Below are 11,459 nucleotides of genomic sequence, written 5' to 3'. Positions count from 1 at the left end.
TTGAAAATCGGTTCTAGTTAGAAGTTGAACTATAGGGGAAAAATAAAAAACGTTAATATGTTAAATAGTGTCCACCTTTTGAGCACATCCTTAATCCATAGTCTATTTACCTAGTAAATGGAAAATATCTACAAAACCTACATGACCTTCAACCCAGTCAAAGGTCATGCATCTTGTTAAAGAATTGATGCATATAACTGGCAGATGAAGAAATTGGATGGAAGATCCCTGGAAACATGCACAATAGTTAACCCACCACCTTGACCTTTCTCGTATTGACATGTACAAAGCCCATATATCCTAACACATAGAAAGAGATCACAAGGTGTTTGTACATGTAGACGAGACATCATTTGTTGACATCATCATGTTGATGTTGCTTCACCAGAAGCTTCCATGTGGCATTGAAAAATGACAAGTTTTGATTAATAAAATGGTTGGAAATGGGTGACAAATGGCACCCCTCATGGGATACGATATGGCATGATGAATTCATGATAACATCATCATGTGAGCATTTGGATTCCCCTAGGAACTCAGTCAGAGAAGGGTCTAGCCCTCAAACCAAGTCCTAGTCATATGGAAAGCATATGGCATCGTATGTTATGTCAGCCCAATATTACAATCCAAATCCATGGGCCTTTGAGTTATCCCTCCTCCATTTCAAGACCAGAAACCACTATATATATGTGCCCAAATTACTTATCCAAACACAATAAGAAATCATGTGGTGGATTTAAAACTCATTCTAGGTGGATTTCGTTTGTACTTTTGTTGGGTGAAGAGGCTTAGCGTTTGGATCGTGATTGGTAATCTCTGATATATCTATATCTATCTATATATATATATATATATATATATATATATATATATATATATATATATATATATATATATATATATATATATATATATATATATATATATATATGTATGTATATATGTATATATATATATATATATATATATGTATATATATATCTATATATATATGTATATATATATATATATATATATATATATATATATATATATATATGGAGTAGTCTACCTAGGCGGAGGAATGGCTCGGTTTCCGTCACCGCCCGGAAAATCATCCAGCTCCGGCTGCCGACAATCCCTCCACCCTCCACCACCCTCCCCTAGCTCCGCCACCCTCCTTCTCTGCCACCCTCCCCTGGCAATCCTGACATTCCTTGACAGAAAATCCGATCGGAGTTGGAAATCCTGACATCCCTTGACAAATCGGATCCGAGCTAGAATTGCAGCTGCAGAGAGTTATCGCCATTTCCAATTCGAAATGAGGAATTGCGATCCTGCAAGCTACTCACTCACCTTCCTCCTCGACTCGGTGCCTCCTACTCTGCAATTCAATTCCTCCGCTCTGCAGCTCGCCACCCAGGGACAATTCGGTGACACCTCCGACTCTGTTAACGACTGATTGATACATGCACCATTTCTGTCCTGTATCTGTCGCCGACAATCGTAAATCCCCGATTTAGCGAAGATGCCGCAGAGGCATTCAAAGAACAACAATGACTTGGCGTTCTTTACATACGACGAGAAGAGAAAGCTTGGGTATGGTACTCAAAAGGAAAGGCTTGGCAAGGACTCCATTAAGCCCTTTGATGCCTGCTCTCTGTGCCTGAAGCCATTGATAGACCCCCTCTGTTGTCAGAAGGGCCACCTCTTCTACAAAGAATGCATTCTAGAATGCCTGTTAGCACAAAAGAAAGACATCAAGAGGTAAGATTCATTATCTTGAATAAACCCAGTTTTTAGTTTTGAATTTTTTGGAGTATTGGGTATTGTTTTCCCTTGATTTGGGAAAATAGGTTCCTACTAATAGTGTCTTATAGGATGCTATAAGGGTTTTCTCTTTGGGTGTTACTGGTTCTCTGTCGGGAATTGTTCCTGTATTAGGGTTTTTCATGGAATCCTCCAATTGGGTTTGTGGGCATTTTTTGTCCCATTTTTTATGTTTTGTTTCGGGTAATGGATTCTTGTTATTAGGTTTCTTGGGGAACTATGCAAGATCGAGAAATATCGGAGAGAACATATAATTTTTAGATGCGCTGCCCATAAAAACATGCACTGTAAATTAAATATAAGTAATGTCTCTTCTTTTCCACAACTACTGGCAAGTGAATATATAGGTTGGTTAGGGAAACTATAGGACACCAATACAGAACAAGTAAAAACTAAAGTCAAATGATGAGACATGATAAACCTTCCTTTTTGTAATTAAAGACCCTTTTGACTTGATAGGCATTAACCTCCTTACAAGATCCGCATTACAATCAGGCTGTTTTTAAGCTGTGAAGCTGTGACCGATGGCATCCATTTTATCAGAGTCACCTAGGACTTCCATCTGACATTTATCCACCAATGTTGCAGCATCAACACAACCCACAACCTAAAACTATTTGGTCAACTGTATTGAGGGTCAAGGCTACCAGATTTTAACCATGTCATCATCACTACAAGTGCTTCAACTTGCTTCCAGACTGCAGCCTGTTGGACTGGTTACTAGAACTTCTTTGCCTGGGTAGATGATCTCCCTCCACCTGCCAGAATAAAGCTCTTATGTCTGTCCAGGTTCTATGTTATTTTCTTTGAAGGAATCATATGGTTACATTTTGTATGAATGGCATTGCCTTTTGATTTGTTGGGAATTTCAGATCTGCATCAGATGGCCAACATGATTATAATATTATTCCATTTATTTCTTGATGGCTCTTGTTAATCTGGATTCAATGGAATTGGACATTTGTATGGCTTAGTTATCATACTACCAAGGTTGATTACAATTGACATTAGTCTGCTTTGATGGCTCTTGTTAATTTGGATTCAATGGAATTGGACATTTGTATGGCTCAGTTATCATAGTACCGAGGTTGATCACAATTGACATTAATCTGCTTTGAGCTTTGGATGCCACTGTGCATATTTTGACTATGGGGTCATATTATTCGTTTCATATAGTTTAAGCTAGAAGTTTGGATACTACATGGTAGAAACGAGTGTTGCTGGGATTGTATCCCTATTCATTATCAGTAGAATGACTAGTTTAGGTTTCCGACACTTCAATGTTGAGAGTACAAAATATCTGATATATTTAGGTTTTTAATTTAAATTTTTTATGAGTGGGTATTGTAAGTTGCTGGTGTTATCGGTGTATGATTTGACAGGAAACTTGCAAGCTATGAAGCACATCAAAAACAGGAGGAGGAGGAAGAAGAGAAGCTATTGTTAAAGAGGCAACAAGAACTTGATGCATTTGATCAGCAAAACAATGGTGCTGTACCTCAATATAATGACAAAAATCACATTCGAGACAAAAATAGTTTTCATGGGGCCAATAGTGTTAAAGTGACTTCATTTGAAGTGGAGGCTCTTCGGACAATGAAAGCATTTTGGCTTCCATCAACAACTCCCGAGGCTCAAGAAAAAGTTGAGGCACCTTCACTTGATACAATCTACCCAGAGGGTAAAGAGAAACTGAAGTTGAAGTCTCTTTTTCCAGTTATTTTTACCAAGGATCCACATGATAAAAAATTTGAGGTTTTGGGGGCCAGTTCTATTTTCCCTAGTTGCAAAGATACACTAACAAACAGGCATACACTAATGGCAATCAGCACTTGTGGCCATATTTATTGCAAAAAGTGTGCAGAGAAATTTGTTAAATTAGATGGGGTTTGTTTTGTCTGCAATAGAAGCTGCAAAGAAAAGCATTTGATCACCCTGGAAAAAGGAGGTACTGGATTTTCTGGTCACGGGGACCACTTGGAGGCAACCGATTTTAAACATGTTGGAAGTGGTTCTGGCATGGGACTTATGAGGCCAACAGTTAAAACATGAACATCAAACTCATGTTGAACTACTATGTACAAATATGATTAAGCAGTCCTGGAATTTTAGTTTGTTGGATTTCATAAATTTGACCAAATAAAGCTTGATTTGCTTTTGTGTTCTAATTTTGAGGCTCTTATGCATCTGGAGTTTTAGGATGACAGTGCATCTCTTTTTAGGCATGTGATCGAAAAATCATGCAGGCATTTACTTTTTGCTCCATATTATCCTAAGATTTCTTTAAGAGCATTTGGAGGATTTAATTATGTTTTGTTCTGATATATATATTAGTCAACCTTGTTCAGTTAGCATGGTTCTAGGAATATGATAAGGATGGTATTAGTATATATGTGGCATTTGTATGAGAATATGGTTGCCTCTGTTTCTGAATCTGTTGTATAGTATGTATGCTGTAATAATATCCTGGGTGCGGTTAATGGAATCATAAATTCTTGACTAGGGAATGAAATACACTAAAACATCAGTTTTCAAGAGATCAGTCCTAGTGCTGTATGTATAATTTAATTGCGATACAAAATATCCGATTTTTGATGCCATTGATCTTTGATTGGGCTTAATATGTAGTTTGCTCTTTTTCAGTATCTTAGCTTTTCTGCTTGGGGGCTACTGATATCCATGGGTGACCAGCGATGAATTTGATAAAATAATTTCTGTGCAAAATTTTGTAATGCTCACTTATTGAACTCGGGCCCAATCTCAATCATATCTCTCGCATGCTTTTCTGTTGCTCAAGTCAATTCAGCAAAAATCTTACCAAGAATGGACACTATGTTACTTTATGTAGATTTGATTTTTGTTGTATATTCATTATTGATCATTATGAAGGAAAAAGGAAATGTTCTATTAAGCTAGATCTTCGTTATAGAGAAAACTGGAAGTCTTCGAGGCTACAGATGGAAAAATCCCTCGTAATATTGGCGTGATATACATTAATCTTTATAACATATTTAACAGATTGAAAAGACTGATTTCTGGAGTTGCAGACATGTTATCAAGTTCAATGAAATCCATTCTTAACAGCGTAAATTTTATATATCAAGACTTTGTATGTAGTAGTCCATGGAATAAAGCTAATTTCCAGCACTCAAGTTCAATGAAATCCATTCTTAACAGCGTAAATTTTATATATCAGGACTTCGTATGTAGTAGCACCCCCTTCTTTGATGCCTAAATCTGAAAGTTGAATGTTTCAATGGAAAAGGAAACATCAAAGAAAATAAAATATGAATGCACACCATGTAAAATACAACTCCCAAGAAGTAGCTTCTCCCAAAATATAGTATTTTTGTATTTTCCTTCTATTGTATTCATCTTAGAATCCACATCACCCAATTGTGCTGCAATTAGACCATAAAGTGTCCAACAAATGGAGTTGAACCAATAAAACCATTTCCACTGTACAAGAATTTTCCACCAAAGAACACAATGAACCCATAGAAGAGATTCCAAGAGGAGTACAAGAATTTTCCACCAAAGAACACAATGAACCCATAGAAGAGATTCCAAGAGGAATAAAAGGTCGATGAAATGATTGAAGCAATGTGGTAACCTGGAATAATAACAACTGACATCATCCCAAAGTAAGTGAAGTAGAGGAAAGTGAAAAATATGAAGAAGAGGAACCATAAAATTTTGGCAAATGTCCACTCAAGAGAAATCATGGAGCAAACTCAAACTAATTTGCATTAGTAAAAATGAGTAACAACTTACCACATCCAAGGCTTAACTCAATTCTTTTCAATGTGAATCATTTTATTACCATACTTTTGGAGGTGTGCCTCAAATCCTTCTATATGCATGTTGAAATAGGGTATCAATGTCTTCTGCATGAGCCTCGATGAATATGTGTTGAATATGTAAAGAAAAGAAAGCATTTTGTGTTGTTGCTAAATTCTTGTTGCATTTGCTTTATGATACGAAAATAACCTGTTGCCAATTTTTTTTTACCTTGTGCTCAACTCTTGTTTTTGTTTGCTGCTTATATTCTTGCAAGGTAGCATCCTTGTGATATCATACTCATAGAAGAAACAAAAATGTGCAGCAATCGATACAAATATGCAGAACAATCATTATCTTTGATCTTTAGGATTGAACTCACTTTTGTTTTTATCTCTCTCTAGGATACTTCATTTTACTGACATATTGTTGTGCAGACTCCAAAGCATTTTGAGGATCCCTTTTTGCTATTAAAATATTTGTGAGTTGAAATAACTGTACATGCCTTAACTAATTCCATCTTTTGCCTAGTTGAGGAATGAAAACAAAGCAACTTTCATTTACCTTTGTTGTCTTCAACATATAATTTGGGAAGGTAAGATCAGAGTGTCATAATGATATGCATTGAGATATATTGCATAAGATATGTCACAGAAGTGATGGCCACCAACCATTGCCTTCATTCTTTCACAAGCACATATCATCAATTAGATTTTGCTCCAAACCCTTCAAATTCTGACTTGAACATAGCTCTTAAGTACATCATATTCAAATTTCTAAAAGATAGTAGATTAATATCAGATTTCAAACTCAGGGAGTGCAAGACATTCATGATGACTTCTATGGATCAATGTCATGCCAAGTTTTTATACTCATGATATTTGTATGATGACTTTTGAATATATTGCACACTATTTCTTGATGATAAGGTTTATGGATAGGGCATGAATTTGGTATGAGGGATAGATCAATGAATGAAAATATGGTTGAATGGTTAATTCAATGATGAAAAAGGTTGATGAGGGCTAGGTCAATGATGGAGAAGATGGATTGCATGAATGGTAATTGAAGTGGTTATTCATCATATTTTCCTAAATCTTTAATAAACTAAAAACCCTTATGCAAGTTTTTACCTCTAGTTTACCTTTTGAAGAACTTGAAATGGTGAAGTAGGGGTTGTAGATGTGGACCAAAATCATTTTAACGGATTGAGATGGCCAAGTTTCCAAGGCAAGGGTGTTTGCCAATTACTTTGTGATTGTTGTGCATAACCTTGAAATTGTGAAATAAGATCTTGCATCATACTAGGTTGATGAGTTTGCCATGGTCATCTTGGAGCTACATAATTTGATTGTTCCAGTGTTTGATTTGCTCCTTGGTAAACTGTGTTTAGCCTTGGTAATGATTGACAATCTTTAGTAGTACGTGATCCTGCACATATTTCACAAATTTTAATGTTATCAAGTGGACATTCATGAAAAGCACATTTCTTTCTACATTTAGAGAAAAATATACATGAAGCAACAATCTCAACTTTTTGCTTTCTTTGTATTCTTAGAATATCAATTTGTTCATTTAAATTACAAAAAATGTCTAGCAAATTGTTAAGTTTAGTTTGACTTACCAATTCCGATGTCGACTTACTTACTCTCTCCATAACTAGATCCCAAGGGGATCTTCTATAATTTTCTTTTCCTCTTGATATGTTCTTGCACAATTCACAAATCTCTTGAAATAAAAATTGAGAGACATCTCCTTTTCCAACCAGGTTAAGAAAATCAATCCATTCATCCTTTATAGCATTTAGTAGGAGAGTTTTTAATGTGTATGATCCTAAATTATGCAATTTAGATCTTTTGACATTATAAGTAAATCTCTCCACTAAATCTTCTAGGCTTTCATCTTCTTTTTGGTTCATATTAAAGACTTCATTTCTAAAGTCATGGTGTATACAATAGCTTTATATTTTTCCAAATATACTCTTTTCATATCATCCCATGCCCTTATAGAATTTGTTCCTAAGTCATGAACCATCTAAGAGCTATATCCTTCAATTTTACCGGAAACAAATTCAATTTTTGAATGTGTAATGAGTAGCCATAGGATTTACAAATTATTTCAAATTCAAAAAGAAAGATTTTAGGGTCTTCTGATCTTATACATTTGACGTTAGGAAGTACGGATGGAGGGATGTTCTTCATACGAGCATTGACATTAGTTTCTTGAATGATAAATCCAAAAGGATCTTCCTCATTGTCATCATCTCCATCCATTTCTTCAACCTCTTTTTTACCTCTTCTTCTACCTGTGAAAATAAGAATTCATGATGTGGATGTGTGGCTCTTACTGCACCATGTGATATAGTGGGGATGGCAGGTGATTGATGTTTTTTTTAAAGAAAAGAAAAGAAAAATAATAATGAAAAGAAAGACTTTTATATACACTTCCCCGACAATGACGCCAAAATGTTTGGTAATTTATTTGATTGTTAAATTACTTACACGAATTATCAACCAGAACTAATAAACTGATGAAATGTATGTGCACTGTATGTGCTAGGAGTCTTTGTCACTCCTACAATTTCTAAGTTAATTTGAAATACCAAAATGCACATGTTTGTCTAATAGTTATGATATTGGTTCTATTGCCTATTATTAAAAGAAGGATTACATTCTTCTTGAAATGAATAACATGCTTGTTTTAAGAATCCACACTTTACTTTTAAAGGAAATCAAAACCACACTTTTGCTTCTAAATGAAATTACACACACTTGTTTGAATATTTAATCATATTTCTAGAACCATGCTAACTGAACAAGGCTGACTAATATATATATCAGAACAAAACAAAATTAAATCCTCCAAACGCTCTTGAAGAAAGCTTAGGATAATATGGAGCAAAAAGTAAATGCCTGGATGATTTTTTGATCACATGCCTGAAAAGAGATGCACCGTCATCATAAAACTCCAGATGCATAAGAGCCTCAAAATTAGAACACAAAAGCAAATCAAGCTTTATTTGGTCAAATTTATGAAATCCAACAAACTAAAATTCCAGGACTGCTTAATCATATTTGTACATAGTAGTTCAACATGAGTTTGATGTTCATGTTTTAATTGTTGGCCTCATAAGTCCCATGCCAGAACCACTTCCAACATGTTTAAAATCAGTTGCCTCCAAGTGGTCCCCGTGACCAGAAAATCCAGTACCTCCTTTTTCCAGGGTGATCAAATGCTTTTATTTGTAGCTTCTATTGTAGACAGAACAAACCCCATCTAATTTAACAAATTTCTCTACACACTTTTTGCAATAAATATGGCCACAAGTGTTGATTGCCATTAGTGTATGCCTGCTTGTTAGTGTATCTTTGCAACTAGGGCAAATAGAACTGGCCCCCAAAACCTCAGATTTTTTATCATGTGGATCCTTGGTAAAAATAACTGGAAAAAGAGACTTCAACTTCAGTTTCTCTTTACCCTCTGGGTAGATTGTATCAAGTGAAGGTGCCTCAACTTTTGCTTGATCCTCGAGAGTCGCTGATGGCAGCCAAAATGCTTTCATTTTCTGAAGAGCCTCTGCTTCAAATGAAGTCACTTTAACACTATTGGCCCCATGAAAACTATTTTTGTCTCGAATGTGATTTTTGTCATTATATTGAGGTACAACACCATTGTTTTGCTGATCAAATGCATCAAGTTCCTGTTGCCTCTTTAACAACAGCTTCTCTTCTTCCTCCTCCTTCTCCTGTTTTTGATGTGCTTCATAGCTTGCAAGTTTCCTGTCAAATCATACACCGATAACACCAGCAACTTACAATACCCACACATAAAAAATTTAAATTAAAAACCTAAATATATCAGATATTTTGTACTCTCAACATTGAAGTGCCGACAACCTAAACTAGTCATTCTACTGATAATGAATAGGGATACAATCCCAGCAACACTCGTTTCTACCATGTAGTATCCAAATTTCTAGCTTAAACTATATGCAACAAATAATATGACCCCATAGTCAAAATATGCACAGTGGCATCCAAAGCTCAAAGCAGATTAATTTCAATTGTGATCAACCTCGGTACTATGATAACTGAGCCATACAACTGTCCAATTCCATTGAATCCAGATTAACAAGAGCCATCAAAGTAGACTAATTTCAATTGTAATCTACCTTGGTACTATGATAACTAAGCCATACAAATGTCCAATTCCATTGAATCCAGATTAACAAGAGCCATCAAGAAATAAATGGAATAATATTATAATCCCGTTGGCCATCTGATGCAGATTTGGAATTCCCAACAAATCAAAAGGCAGTGCCATTCATACAAAATGTAACCATATGATTCCTTCAAAGAAAATAACATAGACCCTGGATAGACATAAGAGCTTTATTCTGGCAGGTGGAGGGAGATCATCTACCCAGGCAAAGAAGGTCTAGTAACCAGTCCAATAGGTTGCAGTCTGGAAGCAAGTTGAAGCACTTGCAGTGATGATGACATGGTTAAAATCTGGTAGCCTTGACCCTCAATACAGTTGACCAAATAGTTTCAAGTTGTGGGTTGTGTTGATGCTGCAACATTGGTGGATAAATGTCAGATGGAAGTCCTAGGTGACTCTGATAAAAAGAATGCCATCGGCCACAGCTTCACAACTTAAAAACAACCTGATTGTAATGCGGATCTTGTAATGAGGGTAATGCCTATTAAGTCAAAAGGGTATTTAATTACAAAAGGGAAGGTTTATCACGCCTCATCATTTGACTTTAGTTTTTAGTTGTTATGTATTGGTGTCCTATAGTTTCCCTAACCAACCTATATATTCACTTGCCAGTAGTTGTGGAAAAGAAGAGACATTACTTATATTGAATTTACAGTGCATGTTTTTATGGGTAACACATCTAAAAATTATATGTTCTCTCCGATCTTTCTTGATTGTGCATAGTTCCCAAAGAAACCTAATAACAGGAATCCATTACCCGAAACAAAACATAAAAAATGGGACAAAAAATTCCCACAAACCCAATTGGAGGATTCCATGAAAAAACCTAATATAGGAACAATTCCCGACAGAGGACCAGTAATACCCAAAGAGAAAACCCTTATAGCATCCTATAAGACACTGGTAGCAGGAACCTATTTTCCCAAATCAAGGGAAAACAATACCCAATACTCCAAAAAATTCAAAACTAAAAACTGGGTTTATTCAGGATAATCTTACCTCTTGATGTCTTTCTTATGCACTAACAGGCATTCTAGAATGCATTCTTTGCAGAAGAGGTGGCCCTTATGACAGCAGAGGGGGTTTATCAATGGCTTCAGGCACAGAGAGCATGCATCAAAGGGCTTAATGGAGTCCTTGTCGAGCCTTTCCTTTTGAGTACCATACCCAAGCTTTCTCTTCTTGTCATATGTAAAGAACACCAAGTCATTGTTGTTCTTTGAATGCCTCTGCAACATCTTCGCTAACTCGGGGATTTACAATTGCCGGCGACAGATATAGGACAGAAATGGTGCATGTCTCAATCAATCGTTAACAGAGTCGGAGGTGTCACCGAATTGTCCCTGGGTGGCGAGCTGCAGAGCGAAGGAATTGAATTGCAGAGCGGGAGGCGTCGAGTCGAGGAGGAAGGTGAGTGAGCAACCCATGGGATCACAATTCCTCATTTTGAATTGGAAATGGCGATAAATCTCTACAGCTGCAATTCCAGCTCAAATCCGATCTGTCAGGGGATGTCAGGATTTCCAGCTTCGATCGGATTTTATGTCGAGGAATGTTAGGATTGCCAGGGGAGGGGGCAGAGAAAGAGGGTGGCGGAGGGCGGAGGGATTGTCGGCGGCCGGAGCCAGACGATTTTCTGGGTGTTGACG

At 36.4% G+C, this 11,459-nt stretch overlaps 2 pseudogenes across 1 annotated transcript; one reads left to right on the top strand and one right to left on the bottom strand.

The window, feature by feature from the left end:
- The first annotated feature begins 1,507 nt into the window (after positions 1-1,507).
- LOC149224253 (E3 ubiquitin-protein ligase CSU1 pseudogene) lies at positions 1,508-3,861 on the top strand (annotated as a pseudogene).
- A 4,718-nt stretch (positions 3,862-8,579) lies between these two features.
- LOC149224252 (E3 ubiquitin-protein ligase CSU1-like) lies at positions 8,580-11,048 on the bottom strand (annotated as a pseudogene). Its single transcript, XR_016249055.1, has 2 exons — positions 10,810-11,048; positions 8,580-9,368 (listed from the first exon to the last, which is right to left on the bottom strand). The product of XR_016249055.1 is annotated as an E3 ubiquitin-protein ligase CSU1-like (transcript).
- Between the last annotated feature and the right edge of the window lie 411 nt (positions 11,049-11,459).

This window comes from Pinus tabuliformis, chromosome Q, assembly GCF_031772625.1.
Source record: "Pinus tabuliformis cultivar Carrire ecotype Pingquan chromosome Q, CPIR1, whole genome shotgun sequence".
Taxonomy (NCBI): domain Eukaryota; kingdom Viridiplantae; phylum Streptophyta; class Pinopsida; order Pinales; family Pinaceae; genus Pinus; species Pinus tabuliformis.
This window is presented reverse-complemented; position numbering and strand designations above follow the sequence as displayed.